Here is a 25780-nt window from a genome sequence, read left to right as displayed (position 1 = left end):
ATGTCTCATTTAATACTAATTACAATTCTTTCAAGTAGATGGGGAAAATTCTCTCTCCCTTTCTTCTCTTCCTCCTCATCCATACCCACACACACAAACACACATACACACATCCATGCACACACAATTTAAAGTTAAGAGAAATGAAGGTTAGAATTTAAGCCACTTGATTTTGTCCACAAAAATGGTAAGAGTTAACACCATGGTCTTCCTGATTCCTGGTCCAGGGTTCAATTCCATGCCTCAGATGAGCAAGCCATTGCCCTTTTCTCCTCCGATCCAAGCAAGTTATGTGACTAGTACCTCTTCTCATCCTATCCATCACATCAGTGTGAGAAAACTAGGGCTGTGCACAGAATAGCCAATGAATCACTGCTCTATAATTGCAGAGAAATGTTGTGTTGATTAGTGGGAGGCAACAGCTTTTCAACACTGCTGTGTCCACACTTAGATGTTATGCCACATTGAAACTGAAAGCCTTGATCTAGATAATAATAACTGCCCAATTCTAATTTGGGACAGTCCAAACAAGAACAAACCATGTCATACTCATCCATCAGAAGCTCTTCTTACATCTTAATCAGGCAGGAAACTGCACACAGGTTGTAAAGACATTAGTAGAGATATCCATTTGTAATTTCAGAGAGAATGAAAACAGAGTGGCAAAACCTACAATTTAGCATCTTCCACAGAAGGAAAATATCTGCAGTTCTCTTTCATCATCAAATCATATTAGTTCTATTGACTAAAACTCATCATTACATTAAGTATGTTTTAAAATAAAATCTGTCACATGTAAATATATCAGTCTAAGCACTGCCCTATCATTTTGCATACATTTAATTAATTCTCTAATTAATTCTGTGCATCTCCATTTCACAAATGAGAAAATTGAGAAATATTCAGGTTGTCTAATGAGATGTAGCTAGGAAGTAGTGAAGATTCAAACCTAAATCCCTCTGACATTCAAATTCATCCTCTTAAGCACACATACGTTTTACATGCAGTAGGATCATGGACTTGATTGCAACAGTGAAAATTGTTTGGTCCAATTGAAAATTGTAGTTAATGGATTTGTTCACTTCACCTAAAGATAATTGTGGGAGGTATCTCTTTTCTTAAATTAAGTATTCTAACTTGTGAGTACGCTTCATGATATAGTGTATGTACCATGAAAGGTCAATGGTTTTCTTTTGGTCCTGCCAATAGGGTTTTCTACAGTGACACTGGTCCTGCTTATCTGAGGCTGTTCTCTGCCAATTGTCCTCAGGTATCCTAATCCTTTGTCCAGAAAAATTCATCTTCCAGGTTTAATCCAACCCTAGGCTACAGTGAGTAGAAGTAGCACACACTTCCAAAGGTCCCACTTCAACTTTCCAGGGCAAACAGATTTCCCTTCCTTAATTCTTTCTCCCTTCATCATCCTGAACACCTCAGCACCTTAGGCTCTCTGGTCCATTCTCTGATGGTGCTTTCTTCACTCTAGTTGAAGACTTTTGTGTTAAGATTTGTATCTAGCTGCTGGCCCTTTACAATGTTGATCACTAACTAATATATCTCGTGCAATTATTAGATTTTTTTTTTTCCCCTTACCTCCTACTTTCCTTATGCATTCTTCCTGATGAGACAAAGCCAATGGAAAAAGCAGAGAACAGAGGAAGATAGTTTGAAGGCATAATAGTAGAAAGAAAATAATGCACTGAAAGTTGTTCAATATTAGCAAAAGAAAATTTTTTTGTCTGTTATGTTTGCTTGGCTTTGTCTGATAGATATTTTACCCTGACAGTGCTAATAGAACTAAAATGCCTTCTAAGAAAAATCTGTATCTGTTTACAGAATAGATATGGGGATGAGACACAGAAACATTAAGTCTGTGTTGCTCCTCCAGGCTGGAGGAAGGATTCTAGGACAGGGTGGAAGTAATGAAAGAAAGAAAGGATTATGAAAAATAGGGTAAAAGGAGATAGAAGATAATAGAACTCATGGATTCCCCTCTGAGATGATTAAATGGGAACAGCAAAAAAGTGTTTTGTGCCATCTCCTAGACTCTGTGTTTATAATTGCAAAATAGTACAATAATTATTTTTAGGGTAGAGATCTAAGTCACACTAAGTATACTCTGGATATGTAGACTTAAATCATCAGTAGGAACTGATGGATATTAGGAAGTTGTGAGAGTGTTTGCCAAAGCTTTCAGCGTCACATTTTTTATTTCCTAGTTGCCTATAGGAAAGGAAAAGCCAGAGTTGAAGTGCCAATCTCTGTATCAGGCAAATGACCCACTTATATTTTCTTCAGAACAGGGTGAACGTTGCTGTAAACCTCCCAGAAGAAATAATAAAGCACTAGAAAATACTCCACCTACTCTCCGACTTGGTGTTGTTCTCCTACTAAAAACTGGAGGGGACAATCTCTCTATTCAAACCTATGTATTATTGCTGATTTTGTCTCTTTTCTAAAATATCTGAAGTCAATAACAAAACCCAGTAAAATTAAAGTCATATTATGTTCTATATTTTCTATTTTTTTTACTTTAATAACCATATTTTTTCTGAGAAATTGAAACAATTTTCTTTTTTCTTAACCTCCGTCATTTCATTTTCACCTTTTAGGTTAATAATTCAGAAGTGTTTCTATACTGATTATAGTTTTACTAAGTGTGTAATAAGACAGGAAATATCATGAATATAAAAGCAACTTGGGTCATTCAGTCTATTTCCAGGAATAGCAAGGCATGACTGTCTTGCTATTGGGAATATCAATCTTAGGGTTCAGGCTAGAGGTTTACTGATGCCCTGTGGCAATGTATTACATTTTTTGACTAAAATGTCAGATATTATTCTTAGTATTTAGCTTCAAAGTTTTAACTCTATATGATAAAATACATTTTGTTTCCAGATTTTAAAAGGCCTCAGCCCCTCTAATTAATCCAAGTCTCTTTGTTTTATTTTTTTGTTTGTTTTGGAAACTAGACACTTGGTACTAGATACCAAAATAAGATGCATATTCAGTGTTCAGAAAAATATATTTTTTCAAAAATATACCTTTTTTGGTTTATTAATCAATCAATACATCATCTAGTTCCACAAAATTCCACAAAAGTAGAATTCTGTGAGGAAAAAGAGGAGGAAGGATACCCAATTGCTCACACCCTGCCTTCTCTAGAAGGGTCCCTTCATTACACCAGCCCATAGAGATGATTCCATCCCTTAACTTCCTGCCTCTGTGTGGATCATACACATTGTTATCTGATTTTACAATGTCTTATAAACCGTGTGTTTACACTGTCTTTTTGTTTACACAGTTTTGTGTTTTATGACAGTTTCTTTCCTGAAATAGATGCTATTTGAAGCATTTACAAAATGGATGATACTTGAGTTCAGCATTAACTGCAAAGAAGGATTCTCATGAAACAGACAGTGGAGTGGCATGCCCATCTTGTGTCAGAATTTCTACCAAAGGCCCAAAGAGAACAGCGTGAGTCCATAAGTATTCCCACAAAGGCACAGAAAGATGTTTCCCTACAGGACTCACAGAGATGGATCTGACTACTCCTTTGACCTCCACCTCACCCCATCCTGCTTTTAAAACAGACTAGAAATTTGAGGTAATGAGCTTTTAGCCTAGGGAAAAGTGCTTTGTATGGTTTCCTTTCCTACCTCATAGGAAGGGAAATGAAGACCCCTCTAAGAGAACCAAGCTGAGGTCCTAAATACTTGAAAGAAGAAAAGTTGGGCAATGCATTCCTTTTCTGAGTGCTTTTTTACTCCAGTTTGTATAGACTCCTCATTCTGTCACCAGAGAATAACTTCATAATTTCCTAAATGAGCTTAACCCACGTCTGCTGGAGTTTGAACGGTATAACCGAACATAAAAGCTGGTACCTGCTTCTTTCTTGAAAGATTTGGAAGTGAGAATTTGGCCTGTCAAAGACGTGAAGTTTCACCAACTAAGTGGATAGCATAAAAAGTGGCTGCTTACTTATCTTATTAGGTTCATCTTAAACACTACATTATCCCTGAAGGAGTCCTTGGTTTTTACTACTCCCTATTTCTAAGCTTTTAGTTATGGTATACATCACTTTCTTCACAAACATTTATCAAGCACTTTTATCATCTCAATTTCACTTAACACAGAAATAAAAAAATGAAGTCATCTCTGTCATTAAGGAGCTTACAGTCTTGCAGTATGAAAGTGAATGCATACAAGGTAAAGCAGTGATCTAAAGGAGTTATTCTTCTCTACCTAGGGCTGGAGGAGTGTGATCTCATGGGAAGCAAGGAGTCAGCATCAAAGAAAGTTTCAGAGAAGAAGAAGGAAGAAGTGGGTTCTAACGGATATCTTGGGCTATTAGATACTCTTTTTTTTGCTCTAACTTAGATACTGTCTCCTAAATAAGAAAGACTTTTTTCTCTATCTCAAGCTGTTGAAACAGAATATGGAAATAGAATATAGTCATATGGTTAGTCCTTAATAGTCCAAAGTCATGTAATGCAAATGATCAGAAGTGTAAAATCCAAGAAGGAAGATGAGGGAGTGAGTTGGTAGCATGACATAAGATAATTAAACATGAGATGTAGAGTTAAACTATGTTAATAAGAGAACACTGGAGTTAAATTCTAGAAACAAGTTTGTCTAAAGATCCAGGAGTGGTGTTGAGTGCAGAACCCATCTCTATGCAGCCCCCAGCATTTTTCCCCTGCCTACCTTGAGTACACTTGAGATGTGTCTAAGGTGTTCAAAGTCAGTTCCCTCTTCTTTAGCTATGTTAGGTGAGAATCCATTTCTTGTGAATAGACTATAATAACAGAATGCAAACAACTAAAGTAAGAAGTTTCATATGAAAATGTTATTAATAGAGATGCAAACTCTATGTTAGTAGAGGCAGAGAAAGGTCTTGTATTTTAAGTATCTTGAGGATCCACAGTGTCTTTTTTCACCTTTATTTTTATGCCTTTTATGTGTAGAAAAAGTATCTTACAGATTATGGTTTCCCTATCAATGTTTACAAGAGTTTAAGTAAAATAAATCATTAATGATCACCTTTGTGACCAGGCACTATAGAAGAGGTGTGGACATTACTAATAACATAGAATCATTGTTTTCAAGGGATTTACTATCTGTCAAGAAAGAGAAACACCAAATAGACAATTTCAATGTAGGGCAAGTGTGGAGATAGTAAAATCTAAGTAATTTAACTTCTGGGGAAAAGAAATGTTTGCAATAGAAAGGTAAAAATAGGCATAAAAAGGTAAGCTTTTGTTGTTTGTTTGTTTGGTGCTGATTTCTGCTACTTGTGAATCTTTCTCAATGATCTTCCTTACTTATACCTTTTAAGGAGAAGTATTTACTTCCCCAAAGAGTAAGTCATAAAGCCTCAACTAGTGGCTGCATGATTTTGTGAACAATATGTTGGGTGAGAGGATTTGAATTTCCTTAAGAGACATGTTAATAACAATTTGGGTAAGTTACTTTCTGTCTGAGATCTACCCAGCTTTACCCATGTGGGGAAAATTCATCAGACTTCTGTTCTTCCCTTGGACTTGCTCTTGAGGTCCTGTAGTAAGGGAGTCACACCAAATATGTTCATCAATTTCATAATGACCATGAAATTTTCTACAAATTTTTATGAATGCTGAGTAGACATAGAATAAAATTATTGATCTCAATTGGGATTTTATTATGGGAATGTGGTAATATTTATATTGCCTCCTATTTTGTTCTCAAGAATTCAGAATAGTATAACTTGCTATATATGGGCTGGGTTAGAATATCTTGTAATTTGGGGGCTTGGCTAAGTAATTTTTAAGTCTCATTCTAACATTAAACAAACCTACAAATTTTAGTTATTATTTCTCAAACTAGATTTTTGGGAATCTCCAGAGGCAACTGGCTATTTTTAAGAAAAATCTCAGCAATGCTATTTTGTTCTTAAAAGTCCAAAACTAGTTGATAATAACCTTTCTTGATTTTCTGCTTTTTATAATGGTGGATATTTCTGTATAAATTTATGAATTTAAAGTTACCAGGTTAACCCAAAGATTTTATTCATCAATCAGATCACAAAGGATTATTCAAGGAGAAAATCCTCTTTGAAAGTAGCTGAAAAATAAGGTAACCTTTTTTAAAAATAGCTTTATTGAGATATAATGGATATCCAAAATTTTTCATGTATTTAATGGCTACAATTTGATGAGTTTAGACATATGCAAACTCCCATGATACCATCACCATAATCAAGGTAATAGACATATCCAACCCCTCCCAATGTTTTCTTGTGTCCGTCCCTTTGTTTTTGCTTTGTTGTTTGTGGTAAGAACACTTAACATGAGAATCACCTTCTTAACAACTTTGGAAGTGCACAATACTGTATTGTTAACTGCAGGCACTATGCTTTACAGCAGGTCTCTAGGACTTACTCATTTAGCATAACTAAAATTTTATACCTGTTGAACAGCCAAGAATACACAGCAGGGAAAGGATTGTTTCTTCAACAAATGGTGTTGGGAAAACTGAATATCCACTTGCAAAAAAAATTGAAATTGGACTCCTACCTTATAGTATCATATACAAAAATCAACTCAAAATGAATTAAAGACTTAAACATAAGGCCTGAAATTGTAAAACTCCTGAAGGTTACCTTTGTTTTAACTTTATTGAAAAACTTTTTATTTAATTCATCAAAAGAAGTTAAACACAGAGAAAAAATAGCTATCAGCAGGTCAAGGCTACTATTACTTTAATATAATTTCCCTTTGTACAATAGAGACAAGAAGAAACAATGTTGTTGTTGTTTTGCCTTTCTGTAAAATGTAATTTTAAAATTATGTTTACTACAAAGGTAGTTAGATACATGGATAGATCCCCAAATGTCCAAACATACATCAGCTCAGGGAAATAAAAGGGAAATGAGATATATAGAATATTAATTAACGTTTGGATATCTTGAAGGCTCTTTTTAACCCTCAATTTTTTATTAGGTTTCCATTCCTCCTTTCTTTTTTGTATTTTAAGGGGATATGTTATTTTTTATGCAAATCAATAAAGCTCAATTTAATGCTCATTATAATCAAAATCAGATAATAAAAGATAATTGGGGCATTTTCAATTATGATATATTAAGCAATTAACAGCAAGGTCAATTGTTTGAGTTTTTCTCTGATTAGAAAATATTTTAGACGTAAAATGATTACCTTTCTCTTTTTTTGCCTTCTCTTATCCATGTCTGTATATCTGATTGAAGTAAAGTATTCTAAATCATGAAAAGTATGTAACTGCTTTGATGTGTTCTTTGAATTTCCCACTAAAGTACAGAAGTTCAACTCTGTAAAACCTACTATGTGACCTATATAAACTAAAACATTTTGGAATTCAGAGAAATCAGATAAAGAACTCTTTGAGAGAGAGAATAGTTTTATCTCCTTTGGTGAGCCACAGAAACTTTGTTTCCTCATCAGAGAAAAGATGTACAATTAGCAGATAGAATATATTTATAAGAGCTTCCTTTTCTAAATAGCTTTCATAAAAGATAGCTGGTCTTTGCTCCATGGTCAAAAGGCTCAGCTTTTCTAAGTTCACAACATAATTATATCTGCTGAATTACAATTGAACCAGAAACACTGGAATTATTTTCTTCTGATTGTTATAATGCCATTCTCTGTCTCTACTGAGCATAACTCAGCATATAACTTCAAAATATATATCCAATGGATATTGGGTAAGATCTTACAGGTGAAATTTTTGAAAAGTTTCTGGTCAAATAATGTTAAGGCAAAAACTATGTTTCAGCATTATAGTATTTCTCAGAACCTTTGATATCATGATTTATTATAGCTTGGGTCCTACAGTGGGAGTGGGTGGAGAATAATATACCAGTTTGCCATCTTAAACTCCATTATCCTGGAATAAATATTGACATTTATCTAAAAATACTTCTCTTGGGCTTAAGAGCTAAAAACAAACACTAATTACCATATATACTTCCATTTTTAATACTTCCTACTACACTGCCACTGAAACCCCAAGAAAATGATAATTTTTTAAAGTACATACACAAACTTTTTAATACATTTCTTCATTGGCAAAAATGTATGGTATCCACAGACACCTCAAAGGAAGGGAAAGCAGGAATCCTGAAATGTAAGCCAGCATTTAAGGTAGCTTTCAAGAGGGAGAAATTGCCAACCACAGGTACCTGGAGTTTTAGCTTTAATGCCATACAGGACAGTGATGAAAGGAGGATAAGCCTCAAATGGGGAGTTTAATAGAAGATCCCCACATAAAGCTGCTGCTGAAGGGAGCAGTAGGATACTAGATTGTATCAACCTTGATTCTATCAATGGGAAGAAGTAAGCTCTCACAGAAGATAATATCAAGCTTGTCATTGAGTTTTCATCTGAAATTTGCAATACTTGTAAAAGTAAAAAAAAACAACAAAAAGATTTTTTTAAGTGGTATCCCCAGTACCCTGCCAAAAGCAAACAAAAATAAATCAAAAATAGACACCATCAAATAATTACGTCAAAGTAATATGAGCTCACAATTAAAAGCCACCAAAGGGGAAAAAAAAGCCACTAAAAGTGAAAAACACCAGAAACAACAAACACAAAATATGAATTGCAAATATTCCAAATATTTAAATTATCAGGCATAGAACAAAAATTGGTATATGTAATCTGTCTAGATAATAAAAGGTTATTGAAAATATAAATATGGTATATGACAATACTAAAATGACTGAGTAGATTTGAAAATAATTTCCCAGAGAATTTATAGAAATAAAAAAATGTATAGAAATCAAAATTTAAATGACACGGACAGCTTTAAAATAGATTTCACTGAAGTGTGAAGTATTTATTCAAAAAATAGAGCCTAAAAATTACAAGGAATTTATCACAGAGAGATGAAGTACCTTAAAAACTCTGTTTTAATATGAAAGAGCAAATAAGAGACATGAGTAGAGAGTACAAAGTCCCATTATATATCTAATTGGAGATTCCAGAAATAAAGAAGAGAAAGATGGTGAGATAATATTTTAAAAGATAAAGGAGGAAACCACTAAAAAAAAGTAAAAATAATAAAAAAATAAAGTATAACCAATATAATGAGAGAAAATGAATCATATAAAATGCTCAAAACTACAAAAGGAAAAAAAAAATTGTAACTATGTGATTATGGATGTTAACCTAACTGTGGTAATAATTTTTTTTTTAAGAATTTTATAATATGTACACATATCAAATTATGTTGTATAGCTGAAACTAATATTATGTCAATTATACCTCAACTAAAAAAAACACACACAAAGAGCACAGGTCCACTTATATGCTTTTGTTTTTCAGTAATACACACTACAGTACTACATGCTCTGTGGTTGGTTGAATCTGCTGATGCAGAAATGCAGATACAGAGGTCAGAGTGTAAAGTTATAAGCAGATTTTTTTATTGTGCTGAGGGTTTGTGACCCTAACCCATGCATCGTGAAGGGTGAACTGTAATTAGTGACTATAGCAAAGTTAAAGGAGACAAAGTTAATATATAAAATTTAATCACTTTCTTACATGCTAGTAATGAACAAGAGAAATTTGAAATTAAAAATACAATATGTATATTAGCATACCAAAAAATTAATTAATTAGGTGTAAATCTAACAAAATATCTATAAGATCTACATGAGAAAAAAATACAAGTCTCAGATAAAATGAAAGAAGAACTAAATAAATGGAGAGATATACCATTTTCTTGGATAGGAAGACTCAATCTTGTCAAGATATCAATTCTTCCCAAAATAATCTATATATTCAGTACAAGCCCAATCAATATCCCAGAAAGCTTTTTTGTGGATATTGCCATACTGATTCTAAAGTTTATATGGAGAGGCGGAAGACTCAAAATAGCTAGTGATGTTAAAGGAGAAAACAAAGTTGGAAAACTGACAGTACCTGACTTCAAGTCTTACTATAAAGCTATAGTACTTGAGACAGTCTGACATTGATAAACAAGTAGACATAGATCAATGGACCAAAATAGACAGTCCCAAAATAGACCTACATAAATAAATAGTCAATTCATTTTTGAGAGAGAAGCAAAGGCCATAAAATGGAGCAAAGATAGTCTTTTCAAAAAACAATACTGGAAAAACTGGACACTCACATACCAAAAAAAAAAAAAAAAAAAATCTAGACACAGACTTTATACCCTTCACAAAAATTAACTAAAACTGGATCACAGACTTAAAGATAGAATGAAAACTATAAAAATCTTAAAGATAACATAGGAAGAAACTTAAATGACATTGAGTATGGCGACAATATTTTATATACAGTACCAAAGTCATTATCCATGAAAGAAATAATTTATGAGCTGGACTTCATTAAAATTTTTTTTAAAAATCTGATCTACAAAAGACAATGTCAAGAGAATGAGAAGACAAGCCATAGACTGGAAGAAAATCTTTGTAAGAGTCACATCTGATAAAGGACTGTTTTCCAAGGTATACAAATAACTCATAAAACTCAATAATAAGAAAACAAACAACTTGTTTAAAAACATTGGCCAATTGGCCAATTGGACAACTCACCGAAAAAGATATACAGATGGTAAATAAGCATATGAAAAGATGTTCCCAACCATATGTCATCAGAGAGATGCAAATTAAGCAGCTATAAGATACCACTGCACACTTATTAGAAAGGCCAATATCTGGGACACTGAATATAACAAATACTAACAAGAAGCTGATCATCAGAAACCCTCATTCATTGCCAGTGGTAATACAAAATGGTTCATCCACTTTGGAAGATAGTTTGGTGATTTATTACACAACTAAACATATTCTTACCATACAATCCAGCAATCACTCTCCTTGATTTTTACCCAACGAGTTGAAAACTTATGTCCTACACAAAAACCTGCACACAGATATTTATTGCAACTTTATTCATAATTGCCAAAACTTGGAAGCAACTAAGATGTTCTTTAGTCACTGAGTGGAAAAATAAACTACGGTACATCCCAACAATGGAATATTATTTAGCAATAAAAAGAAATGAGCAATTAAGCCATGAAAATACATGAAAGAACCTCATGTGCATATTTCTAAGTAACAGAAGCCAATTTGAAAAGGCTGCATACTATTTGATTCCAACCATATGACATTTTAGAAAAGGCAAAACTACTGAGACAGTGAAAAGATCAGTGGTTACCAAAGGTAGGCAGGGAGAGATGAGCAGACAGAGCAGAGAGGATTTTTAGGACAGTGAAAATACTCTGTATGGTGTCATAATGATAGATACATGTCATTATATTTGTCCAAATCATCCCACTCATCACATAAAGAGAGAACCATAATGTAAACTATAGAGTTTAGGTAATTATGATGTGTCAGTGTAGGTTTACCAATTTTAACAAATGTACTGCTCTGGTAGAAGATGTTGGTAATGGGAGAGGCAGCGCATATGTATGTGGGTAGGGGGTATACAGGAACTCTGTATTTCCCTCTTAATTTTGTTGAAAAATTAAAACCACTCAAATAATAAAATCTTAATAAAACTAATTCTGAAGAAAGGGATAAAGGATGACAATTTTCTAGAAATCATAACATATCAATCATTAGAATAAAGAAGCCCAATGAATCCTAAGCACATGACTAATAAGAAATATATGCATGTGTCTAAATCAAACTGCAGCATATCAAAGCCAATGGTAATAACTTAAAATCAGTAAGGCAAAAAGTTAAATTAACAAACTGACTTTCCAATGGTAACAATGTAAACAAAATAGAGGGAAACAGTATTTTCATGGTGCTAAAAGAACATAAGTGTCAGCCTAATATTGTATACCTAGATTTCAAGACGATTGATGAAGTAAAAACATTTTCAAACCAGTAAAGGCCGAGAGTTTATTATCAATCAGTTTTTACTAAGGTAATTTCTAATAGATGTATTCAGTCAAAGGCATGAGGACCAAAGATGGATGTTCTCAGAAGCTAAAGAAACACTGAACCAAAAAACCTGGTAAATATGGGTGTAAATATAAACAAATATTGCCTTATGAAAACATAGTAATGCTTTTTTCTGAGATTGAAATTGAGAAAGCTATAATACTGGATAATATTTGATTATGTAGAGATCAAAGTGATATTGCCTTTATTTCCTCAGAATACTTTATAGAAGAGAAATAAATTTGAATAACTTTAGAATTTTTAAGTATAATATCTAAAATGAAACATTTAGAATAATTACCAAATAAATAGGAAAAGAATGTAAATGTCAGACTATCAAAGGGAAAATAATAGAACAAGACTTCCTATCTCTCAAATAAAAAGCAAAAAGGAGAAAACATTGTCATCCAAAAGAATGCAAAATAGAACAACACAAAAGTGAGAAAGCAGATAAACTGAAAGCACAAAGTAAAATGGTAAAAATAAATCAAAATATATCATACTAAAAAGTGAAAAGTGGACTAATCACTCTATTAAAAGACAACAATTATTAAACTGTCTGGCAGGTTGGGTTCATCAAGAAGAGACTTTCACATGGAGTTTATTACAAAAGATATTTATTATGGAAAGCCCTTGGGGAGAGCTCTAGAAGGGGAAGAAGAAAGCAGCACTAGGCACACCAAAATTTAAACTTCAATGTAAACCCAGTGGCAGCCTTGGCTAACCTCACAGGAAGCACAAGAGCTAGAATGGCCCTTTTTGAGTTTGCCTAAGTTGAGTTGTGTTGTCCATCTCTATATGATCAGTCACTGGATCCAGGCCATCCCAGGAAGGGATGTTACCTTAGGTTCTCTGCAACCTAAAGGGGCTGACAAAATGTTATCTAATTATGATTTTTATTGTCTAGTTATGGTTTTTATGTAGAACCTAGAGGAAGAATAAAAACAAAACAAAAAACCAATAGAGTGAATCATAATAGAAAATCAGTGAAACAGCTAGTCCTTTGGAAAGATCAATGAAATTGAAAAATCACCAGGACCAACAAAGAAAAGAGACACAAACTTACAACACCAGAAATGAAACAGAGGATATACTGCAGATTCTGCAAACATTGAAAAATAAGTGAATATTATGATCAACTTTATACACATAAATTTGACCAATTAAGACTGTGTGTGATTGGTGGAGGGATAGATACCTAAACCATTGGAACAGAATAGAGAACCCAGATAGAGAGCCACAACAGTATGCCCAACAGATTTTTGATAAAGGAGGGATGGGCTTTTCAACCAATGTTGGTGAAGCAAGTGGATATCCAATGGGGGGGGGGGGGCGGACATTGACCTAAACTTCACACCTTTTACAAAATTTAACTCTAAATGAATCACAGATTTAAATGTAAACTGTAAAGCTAGACAACATTTAGGAAAAAAAAAATACAGGAGAAAATCTCCAGGATTTAGATCTAGGCAAAGAGTTCTGGATGACATCAATAGCATCATCCATACATTGAAAAAAAAAAGGCCAAACTAGGATTCATCAAAATCAAGAAAGAAAAACTTGTTCTCTGCAAAAGGCCCTGTTAAGATGATGACAAGGCAAGATGCAGATTGGGGAAAAAATTTTGCAAACCAGATATCTGACAGAGGACTAATATCTAGAATATATAAAGAAATCTTAAATCTCAACAGTAAAAATAATAATAATCCAATTAGAAAATTAGCAAAGATATGAACAGACATTTCACCAAAGAAGATATACAGATGACAAATAAGCAAAAGAAAAGATGTTCAACATCTTAAGCCATTAGGGGAGATATTAAAACCACAATGAGATATCACTGTGCACATATCAAAATAACTAAAATAAAAATAGTGACAGCACCAAATGTTAGCAAAGATGTAGAGAAACTGGATCATGCATATGTTGCTTTTGGGATTATAATTCTGGAAACAGTTTGACAGTTTCTTAAAACACTACACATGCGTCTGCCATATGATCTGGTAACTGCACTCCTTTGGCATTTGTCTCAGAGAAATTAAAAGTTCACACAAAAACCTCTCATTGATATTCATAGCAGTTTTATTTGAACTAGCCAAAAATGGGAAACAACAGATGTACTTCAGCAAATGAATAGTTAAAAAACTGTGGTATATCTGTATTATAAAATACAACTTAGCAATAAAAAGGATTGGACTACTGGTATAAGAAACAACTTGGACAAATGTCCAGAGAATTATGCTGAGTGAAAGAGCCAATCCTGAAGGTTACCTGATTATACTTATATAACATTCCTGAAATGACAAAACCATAGAAATGAAAAAGAGATCAGTGTTTACCATGGATTAAGAATGGAGGAAGATCTTCTTTATCCATTCTTCTGTTGATGGACATTTAGGTTGCTTCCAGGCCTTGGATATTGTAAATAGTGCTGCAATGAACATTGGGGTGCATGTGGTACATATATACAATGGAATATTACTCAGCCATAAGAAGGAATGAAATTGTGCCATTTGCAGAGACATGGATGGACCCAGGGGCTGTCATACAGAGTGAAGTAAGTCAGAAAGAGAAAAGCAAATATTGTATATTAACATATATATTTGGAATTTAGAAAAATGGTACAGATGAACCTATCTGCAAAGCAGAAATAGAGACACAGATGTAGAGAACAAACATATGGACACCAAGGGCGGGGGTGGGATGGATTCGGAGATTGGTATTGTACACTACAATGTATGAAGTAGATGGCTGGTGAGCATCTATTGTATAGCAGAGGGGGGAAAAAAAAAGGAAGGTACAATCTGTTTGCAGGACATATATTAAGTTAACCTTAAATATGCATTCCAATATACATTAGGTGCAAATACTGTTTGATTCCACTTATACAAGGTACCTAGAATAGTCAAGAGTCAGAAAGTACATTGGTAGATGCCAGGGGCTGAGGGAGTGGGGGGTGGGGAGGGGGAATGGGGAGTTAGTGTTTAATGGGGACAGAGTTTCAGTTTGGGAAGGTGAAATATTCAGGAGATGGATGATGGTGAGAGTTGCACAACAATATGAATGTACTTAGAGACACTGAACTGTACAGTTAAATATGGTTAAAATAGTATGTTTTATATTATGTGACTTTTACCACAGTAAAAAATCATCAAAAAAAAGCACCTGAAAAAAACTTTAAAAATAAAAAAATAAAAAAAAGAATGGAGGAACAGAGTGTAGAGGGAATAGAGTAGTGGGTATGGCTATAAAAAGGCAACACAAGTGTGGAAGACAGACTAATGTCCCTTTTCCCCCAAAGAGATCCATGTCTTACTCTCTGAAAGCTGTGAATATAGTATGCTACTTGGTAAGGAACAATTAAGCTTTCAGATGAAGTCAAGATTGCTGGTCAGCTGACCTTAAAATAAAGAAATTATTCTGTACTGTCTGGGTGGGTCCAATGTAATCACAAGGGTCTTTTAAATGTGGAACAATCAGTGTCTGAATGATGTGATAAGAGAAAGATTCCAAAGGACTCTGTTGACTGTGAAGATGTAAGAAGGCCGAGAGACAAGGAATGCAGGCAACCTCTAGAAGATGGAAAAGTCAAGAAAATGGATTCTCCCCTGGAGACTCCAGTAAAAACTCCAGCCCTTGTTGACACCTTGATTTTAGCCCTGTGAGACCAATTTCAAACTTCTGGCCTCCACAAGATAATAGATTTGTGTTAAGCCACTAAGTTGTTTTTTCTTTTTCTTTTATTTTCTTTTTTCTTTCTTTTTTTAACAGCAGCTATTCTTGTAATGATCTTGGTTGTGTTTTGGAAGTTTTGGAAGATGTTACCATTGGGGGAAACATGAGTGAAGGGTACACAAAATTTCACATGTGAATCTACAATTATCTCAAAGTAAGGTTAAATTAAATTATGTATAAATTTTACTTTCCTTAAAAATTTAGAGCACATTTAATTTTAGAATTTTATTGGTATGTTGTCTAAGAGTTTTAACACCTTACTTTTCATTTAAAAATCATTTTTGAAGCATACATCTTTAAAAGATAAATCACAGCATTAAGATAATGATCATAGTCTTGATATCAAGATGCTTTTCCAATAACAATAACTTCAGTTTCATAATGAGATACTGGATTGCTTCGGGACTGTATTCTATATACAGAGGTACTGTAATGTGTTGTGTGATCTCGGCTCTGGAATTGGATGTGTTCAAAGCCAGGCTCAGCAATTTACTATATAGTCTAGCCTTGTGCAAAGTACTTAAACTTCATGAAGCTCAATTTTCTCACCTGTAAACTGGGAAAATTATAGGATGCCCTGTAGTGTCTGCTCACTGTAAAGTGTCAATAAATGACAATGCTATTTTTGTTGAAATATGCTGCATTTATGTTTGTATCAGATGAAATTTAAGAGGATAGTGTTCAAAATTTTAAGTATCTGAAAGTGAATGAAAATCTCTATGCATTAATCCATGCCTACTTCGTAAAAAATTCCAATTTGTGTGGTCCACATCAAAAAGTGCTTTCTAAGTGGCCCCAGAAGGTCCTTTCCTAATTTATCTTTTTCATAGTGAGAAGGCCAAATGATTTAGGGCATTTAGAAAGTTACTTTTGACTTAATGACAGGTAACATGATTGGCATAGATCTGAACAAGTACTCAGAAGAAAATAGGATTTGCTATTTATTTTTCAGACATATTGGAATGTTTCTGATTTAAAGAGAAGTTCCATTTTTCTAGCCGTGTGTGGCTTCTTCAGAGATCAAGTAAAACATATTTCTTACTAGAAAGAAGCAAATTGCAGGCTGTCTCGAGGGAGACTAAGGGCACTTGAGACTCACATACTTCTTTGAATATTCAATATCATTTTAGGAAATAAAAGCTATTCATATAACTTTAATTCTAATTTACACAGCTATAAATAAGGTTCTAAGTTCTTTAGAAGATACAAGTACAAATATTTGAAGTTTCCTCTGAGAAAGAAAAAACACAATGAGCAGTAATTTGATTTCTAGGCTTTCTTTGTGAATTCATAAGGTAAGTACTAGTGTATTTTACTGGATGGTATATAGCTCCATAGGGCATCATTATCATGTTTTCAAAACAGGACACTGAGCACCCTAAAACCAGTTCCTTGCCTTTTGAGATAAGGGTGCAGAGAGTTGTGTGAGAGAGAATCTAATTGAAATTCAATTATTTCACCCTGCTTTTCACAGTGATTAAGCTAAGGGAAAAACAAAGTTCAGAGAGATAGAGAAAACCAGGTAAAATGCAAGAGTTGCTCACCTTGGTGGCATTATCTACTTGAATCTATGACATTGTGGATGTGCCTAATCACAAACAGGGTGCACCAATGGTTTTGAGTCTCTGGTCCTCCTGGGACCTGGACATCTCAGTATTTGCAATGGACTCCACCTACATCAGAGTTAATATTTTGCCCAAGTTGGCAAGAGGTTTTGATTATTGTTTAAAACCATCAGCTTCTGTGAACAAGAAAATTGGTCAGTGTAACAGGATAAGAAGATGGAGTATAATTATATATGTTTTTGAGGCAAAGGGAGAGGTGGCAATGATAGTGGAAAACTGATTGAACTTTACATATTCAGTTATTCAGAAAACTTACATAACTTTATAGTCTGCTGACAATATAGATGAATGAATTAAGACAGTCCTTTGTGTTAAGATAGAAAAATAAATAGATCACTATGGATGGGCACCAGAAATGGCTGGTTAGGAGTAGGGCACAGGGGTACATCAGGGAAGTATAAATTGGATGCAAGATATATAGAGAGCTACATTAACAATTATTTGTGCTGTATTTCTGGCCTTTCTGGTTTAGACATACCTCCTCTTCCCTTTTTCTGTAAAAGTTGAAGAAAAGACCATGATAAATACTTTGAACACTAGTAAGCGTATGTTTAAGATGGAAATCCTTCTGCATTCTCAGGCTAGCCCATAATTCAGGGAATCACTATAAGGGAAATCTAAGTTAAAGTTATCACAATAAACTCACCTCTGCTCTAAAACTTTCAGGGTAACATTGGCCCTTGGAGAATATTATTCCACAGTAAAGTATCTACAATAAATTTACAATAACATATCCAAAATATTCTATATTAGAACTTTCTGTATGGTGACCATAAAAGTCTGAAGGGTTAGAAAGATTTGCTTCCAATGCACTTTGCAGACGTTTTCTTGGTGAAGAATAAGAGCCAATATAAATACAACATACTCTTTTTCTTGGTCCTTATTATATTCAAGCAGAAAGCTTACTCTTATAAAGGATAACACTAATTCAGGAACTAGCCTACAAATAAAGCTGAAATGCATCCCAATATAGTCACCTTCTTTCATTTGTCAATCAAATATTGAGTACTCACTGTGTGCCAAGCACTATTACAAGCAGTGGGAAATAGATATTCAATGAGCAAAACAAAGAATTACCATGGACTTACATTCCAATAGGGGAATACATTAACAAAGAAAAAAATACTATGTTACTTGATAGAAAGTGCTCTGTATAATAATAATGGTAATAGTAAGGAAAATAATAGTCATTGTAAACATTCATACAATACTTACTATATGCCAGTTGTTAACGTTCTTTAGAAATATTATTATTTTTAGTCTATCTAGAAGAAAGATATTGTTAGTATTCTCACTTTACAGATGCGGGAAATGAGGCATGGAATAACTTGGCCAAGTTGACAGTTATTAAATGGCAGAGTTAGAAATCCAAGGAGATGGGCTCTAGATTTTGTGGTACATAAAAGTAAGGCAGATTAAAGGGAATTAAGAGAGGTGGAGTATGTAGCACTATTTTATATAATATGATCTTGGAAGATTTCCCTAATTGACCAGATATTTAATCAGATATATGAAGGAGATACGAGAGCAAGCCGTGCAGATGTGGCTGCCACAGAGGAGGAAGGGAGGAAAATGCCAGATGTTGAAGTCAAAGAGGTAATGGGGGGGGGGGTTACAATGGTCAGATCATGTGGGCCTTAGAAGCCTTAGCGAAGCACCTTGAATGTCAAGGGAGTCATTACAGTTTGGAAGAGAAAGGGAACATTATCCCACTTAAAGTTTAAAAAGACCACCTTGTGCAATTACATAGACAAGAGACACATACAGAAGTAGTAAGACTGGTAAGAAGGCCGTGACAACAACCCAGGTAAGAGAGAATGTAGTTTGGGCCTAGGGTGATAACAGTGAAAGAGATAAGGTGAGAAGCGGTCAGGTTCTGGATAAATTTTAAAGCCATATGAATAGGATGTGTTGAAAGAATGGATTTGGTAAGTGAGAGAAAGATAGCAGTCCAGAAACTCTAAAAGTTTTGGCTTGAGAAACCGGGGAAAAACAGAGGTGCCATTTACCGAGATATAGAATAATTGGTGAGGAAAGTTCAGAAGTCTGTTTTGGAAACATTGATATTGACGGCATTATTGGATATGCAGGTGGAGATGTTGACTGAACTGTTGTATTTTCATGTCTGGAGTTCAGAAAAAGAACGAGGCTGGGGTTATAAATTTGAAAGCTATCAGTATATAAAGTCTATTTAAATCCATGGGACAGTATATCACCTCGGAAGTAAATGTAGATAGAGGAAATGTAAAGTTTTGTTATGGTTGATGTTGTGTATACACAGAAAGAACTATACCAGTTCATAATTTAGGGATCAGGCTGACTGACAGCAGGCTGTCCATGTCTGAGAATACCGGAGAGAAAAAAAAAGCCTTCTTCCTCTTGTTTCAAAAGAGGAGCTACCATAGCACTTTACATGAGGGCATGGTGGTGGTGCTGGTACCAACAGAAGAGTGCCACCGAAAAGGAAGTAGAAGAGAATCAGACCTGAAGGAACAGGTTTCTATTCCAGTATGCTTCTGTGTCAATAGGATAATATAGATTGAGTCAAGGATATAGGCAGGAAAATCTTTAATTATCAGAAAGATTTAGGGACATCAATCCCAAGAGAAGACTCTACTTTCTAAGAAATTGGCAAAGGGATGGCTAGAGCCACAGTAGTTTAAAATATGCTTATGTAAATTCAGTAATATTGACAGTCCATATAAACTATAATATTGTTTTCAGTTAACACAAATTTGTTAGTATTTGATTTCTACAATTCAAAATTCTCATTTACAGTAATTTATATTTCTTTTTTTTGTAGTTTTTTTCTTTAAAAAAAACTTTTTTTAAACCTCTTTACTGGAGTATAATTGCTTTACATTGGTGTGTTAGTTTCTGGTTTATAACAAAGTGAATCAGCTATACATATACATATATCCCCATATCCCCTCCTTCTTGTGTCTCCCTCCCTTCCACCCTCCCTACCTCACCCATCTGGTGGTCACAAAGCACCAAGCTGATCTCCCTGCGCCATGCGGCTGCTTTCCACTAGCTATCTATTTTACATTTGGTAGTGGATATATGTCCATGCCACTCTCTCACTTCGTCCTAGCTTACCCTTCGGGGGTGGGTTTTTTTTTTTTCTTTTTTTTCTTTTTTATTTATTTTTTTACACAACAGGTTCTTATTAGTCATCCATTTTATACACATCAGTGTATACATGTCAATCCCAATCTCCCAATTCATCACACCACCAACCCCACCCCCCACTGCTTTCCCCCCTTGGTGTCCATACATTTGTTCTCTACATCTGTGTCTCTATTTCTGCCCTACAAACCAGTTCATCTGTACCATTTTTTAGGTTCCACATATATGCGTTAATATATGACATTTGTTTCATTCTGTATGACAGTCTCTAGATTCATCCACGTCTCTACATATGACCCAATTTCGTTCCTTTTTATGGCTGAGTAATATTCCATTGTATATATGTACCACTTCTTCTTTATCCATTCGTCTGTTGATGGGCATTTAGGCTGCTTCCATGACCTGGCTATTGTAAATAGCACAGCAATGAACATTGGAGTGCATGGTTTTTTTGAATTATGGTTTTCTCTGGGTATATGCCCAGTAGTGGGATTGCTGGGTCACATGGAAATTCTATTTTTAGGTTTTTAAGGAACCTCCATACTGTTCTCCATAGTGACTGTATCAACTTACATTCCCACCAACAGAGCACGAGGGTTCCCTTTTCTCCACACCCTCTCCAGCATTTGTTGTTTGTAGATTTTCTGATGATGCCCATTCTAACTGGTGTCAGCTGATACCTCATTGCAGTTCTTTTTTTTTTTTTTTAACATCTTTCTTGGAGTATAATTGCTTTACCATGGTGTGTTAGTTTCTGCATTATAACAAAGTGAATCAGTTATAAATATACATATGTTCCCATATCTCTTCCCTCTTGCATCTCCCTTCCTCCCATGTTCCCTATCCCACCCCTCTAGGTGATCACAAAGCACCGAGCTGATCTCCCTGTGCTATGCAGCTGCTTCCCACTAGCTATCCATTTTATGTTTGGTAGTGTATATGTCCATGCCACTCTCTCACTTTGTCACAGCTTACCCTTCCCCCTTCCCATATCCTCAAGTCCATTCTCTAGTAGGTCTGTGTCTTTATTCCCGTCTTGCCCCTAGTTTCTTCATGAACTGTTTTTTTTTTTTCTTCTTAGATTCCATATATATGTGTTAGCATACGGTATTTGTTTTTCTCTTTCTGACTTACTTCACTCTGTTGACAGACTCTAGGTCCATCCACCTCACTACAAATAACTAAATTTCGTTTTTTTTATGGCTGAGTAATATTCCATTGTATGTATGTGCCACAACTTCTTTATCCATTCACCTGTTGATGGACACAGGTTGATTCCATGTCCTGGCTATTGTAAATACAGATGCAATGAACATTTTGGTACATGACACTTTTTGAATTATGGTTTTCTCAGGGTATATGCCCAGTAGTGGGATTGCTGGGTCATATGGTAGTTCTATTTTTAGTTTTTTAAGGAACCTCCATACTGTTCTCCATAGTGGCTGTATCAATATACATTTCAACCAACAGTGCAAGAGGGTTCCTTTTTCTCCACAACCTCTCCAGCATTTATTGTTTGTAGATTTTTTAAAGATGGCCATTCTGTCCAGTGTGAGATGATATCTCATTGTAGTTTTGATTTGCATTTCTCTAATGATTAATGATGTTGAGCATTTGTTCATGTGTTTGTTGGCAATCTGTATATCTTCTTTGGAGAAATGTCTATTTAGGTCTTCCGCCCACTTTTGGATTGGGTTGTTTGTTTTTTTGATATTGAGCTGCATGAGCTGCTTGTAAATTTTGGAGATTAATCCTTTGTGAGTTGCTTCATTTGCAAATATTTTCTCCTATTCTGAGGGTTGTCTTTGCATCTTGTTTATGGTTTCCTTTGCTGTGTGAAAGCTTTTAAGCTTCATTAGGTCCCATTTGTTTATTTTTGTTTTTATTTCCATTTCTCTAAGAGGTGGGTCAAAAAGGATCTTGCTGTGATTTATGTCATAGAGTGTTCTGCCTATGTTTTCCTCCAAGAGTTTGATAGTGTCTGGCCTTACATTTAGGTCTTTAATCCATTTCAAGTTTATTTTTGTGTATGGTGTTAGGGAGTGTTCTAATTTCATACTTTTACATGTACCTGTCCAGTTTTCCCAGCACCACTTATTGAAGAGGCTGTCTTCTCTCCACTGTATATTCTTGCCTCCTTTATCAAAGATAAGGTGACCATATGTGCGTGGGTTTATCTCTGGGCTTTCTATCTTGTTCCATTGGTCTACATTTCTGTTTTTGTGTCAGTACCATACTGTCTTGATTACTGTAGCTATGTAGTATAGTCTGAAGTCCGGGAGCCTGATTCCTACAGCTCCGTTTTTCATTCTCAAGATTGCTTCGGCCATTCGGGGTCTTTTGTGTTTCCATACAAATTGTGAAATTTTTTGTTCTAGTTCTGTGAAAAATGGCAGTGGTAGTTTGATAGGGATTGCATTCAATCTGTAGATTGCTTTGGGTAGCAGAGTCATTTTCACAATGTTGATTCTTCCAATCCAAGAACATGGTATATCTCTCCATCTATTTGTATCATCTTTAATTTCTTTCATCAGTGTCTTATAATTTTCTGCATACAGGTTTTTTGTCTCGTTAGGTAGGTTTATTCCTAGATATTTTATTCTTTTTGTTGCAATGGTAAATGGGAGTGTTTTCTTAACTTCACTTTCAGATTTTTCATCATTAGTGTATAGGAATGCAAGAGATTTCTGTGCATTTATTTTCTATACTGCTATTTTACCAAATTCATTGATTAGCTCTAGTAGTTTTCTGGTAGCATCTTTAGGATTCTCTATGTATAGTATCATGTCATCTGCAAACAGTAATAGCTTTACTTCTTTTCCTATTTGGATTCCTTTTATTTCTTTTTCTTCTCTGATTGCTGTGACTAAAACTTCCAACACTATGTAGAATAATAGTGGTGAGAGTGGGCAACCTTATCTTGTTCCTGATCTTACTGGAAATGGTTTCAGTTTTTCACCATTGATGACGATGTTGGCTGTGGATTTGTCATAATGTGGCCTTTATTATGTTGAGGAAAGTTCCCTCTATGCCTACCTTGTGCAGTGTTTTTATCATAAATGAGTGTTGAATTTTGTCGAAAGCTTTCTCTGCATCTATTAAGATGATCATGTGGTTTTTCTTCTTCAATTTGTTAATATGGTGTATCACATAGATTGATTTGCCTATATTGAAGAATCCTTGCATTCCTGGGATAAACGTCACTTGATCATGTTGTATGATCCTTTTAATGTGCTGTTGGATTCTGTTTGCTAGTATTGTGTTGAGGATTTTTGCATCTATGTTAATCAGTGATATTGGCCTGTAGTTTTCTTTCTTTGTGACATCTTTGTCTTGTTTTGATATCAGGGTGATGGTGGCCTCGTAGAATGAGTTTGGGAGTTTTATAGTGTCCAGTCTTACATTTAGGTCTCTAACCATTTTGAGTTTATTTTTGTGTATGGTGTTAGGGAGTGTTCTAATTTCATTCTTTTACATGTTGCTGTCCAGTTTTCCCAGGACCACTTATTGAAGAGACTGTCTTTTCTCCATTGTATATCCTTGTCTCCTTTGTCATAGATTAGTTGACCATAGGTGCGTGGGTTTATCGCTGGGTTCTCTATGCTGTTCCATTGATTGACATTTCTGTTTTTGTGCCAGTACCATATTGTCTTGATTACTGTAGCTTTGTAGTATATTCTGAAGTCACGGAGTCTGATTCCTCCAGCTTCGTGTTTTTCCCTCATTACTGCTTTGGCTATTCGGGGTCTTTTTGGTCTCCATACAAATTTTAAGATTTTTCGTTCTAGTTCTGTAAAAAATGCCATTGGTAATTTGATAGGGATTGCACTGAATCTGTAGATTGCTTTGGGTAGCAGAGTCATTTTCACAATATTGATTCTTCCAATTAAAGAACATGGTACATCTCTCCATCTGTTGGTATAATCTTTAATTTCTTTCAACGTCTTATTGTTTTGTGCATACAGGTCTTTTGTCTACCTAGGTAGGTTTATTCCTAGGTATTTTATTCTTTTTGTTGCAATGGTAAATGGGAGTGTTTCCTTAACTTCTCTTTCAGATTTTTCATCATTAGTGTATAGGAATGCAAGAGATTTCTGTGCATTAATTTTGTATCCTGCAACTTTACCAAATTCATTGCTTAGCTCTAGTAGTTTTCTGGTGGCATCTTTAGGACTCTCTATGCATAGTATCATGTCATCTGCAAACAGTGACAGTTTTACTTCTTCTTTTCCAATTTGTATTCTTTTTCTTTTTCTTCTCTGATTGCCATGGCTAGGACTTCCAAAACTATGTTGAATAATAGTGGTGAGAGTGGACATCCTCGTCTTGTTCCTCATCTTACAGGAAATGCTTTCAGTTTTATTCATTGAGAATGTTGTTTGCTGTGGGTTTGTTGTACATGGCCTTTATTATGTTGAGGTAATTTCACTCTATGCCCACTTTCTAGAGAGTTTTTATCATAAGTCGGTGTTGAATTTTGTCAAAAGCTCTTTCTGCATCTATTGAGATGATCATATGGTTTTTATTCTTCAATTTGTTAATATGGTGTATCACATTGATTGATTTGCGTATATTGAAGAATCCTTGCATCCCTGGGATAAATCCCACTTGATCGTGGTGTATGATCCTTTTAATGTGTTGTTGGATTCTGTTTGCTAGTATTTCATTGAGGATTTTTGCATCTATATTCATGAGTGATATCGGTCTGTAATTTTCTTTTTTTGTAGTATCTTTGTCTGGTTTTCATATCAGGGTGATGGTGACCTCATAGAATGAATTTGGGAGTTTTCCTTCCTCTGCAATTTTTTGAAGAGTTTGAGAAAGATGGGTGTTAGATCTTCTCTAAATGTTTGATAGAATTCACCTGTGAATCCATCTGGTCCTGGACTTTTGTTTGTTGGAAGATTTTTAATCACAGTTTCAATTTCATTACTTGTGATTGGTCTGTTCATATTTTCTATTTCTTCCTGGTTCAGTCTGAGAACGTTGTGCATTTCTAAGAATTTGTCCATTTCTTCCAGGTTGTCCATTTTATTGGCATACAGTTGCTTGTTGTAGTCTCTTAGGATGCTTTGTATTTCTGCGGTGTCTGTCATAACTTCTCCCCTTTCATTTCTAATTTTATTGATTTGAGTCCTCTCCCTCTTTTTCTTGATGAGTCTGGCTAATGGTTTATCAATTTTGTTTATCTTCTCAAAGAACTACCTTTTAGTTTTATTGATCTTTGTTATTGTTTTCATTATTTCTATTTCATTTATTTCTGCTCTGATCTTTATGATTTCTTTCCTTCTGCTAACTTTGGGTTTTGTTTGTTCTTCTTTCTCTAGTTTCTTTAGGTGTAAGGTTAGAT

The sequence above is a fragment of the Balaenoptera borealis genome (genome assembly GCF_965194805.1).
Source record: "Balaenoptera borealis genome assembly, chromosome: 11".
Taxonomy (NCBI): domain Eukaryota; kingdom Metazoa; phylum Chordata; class Mammalia; order Artiodactyla; family Balaenopteridae; genus Balaenoptera; species Balaenoptera borealis.
Note: the sequence above shows the minus strand (reverse complement) of the source record.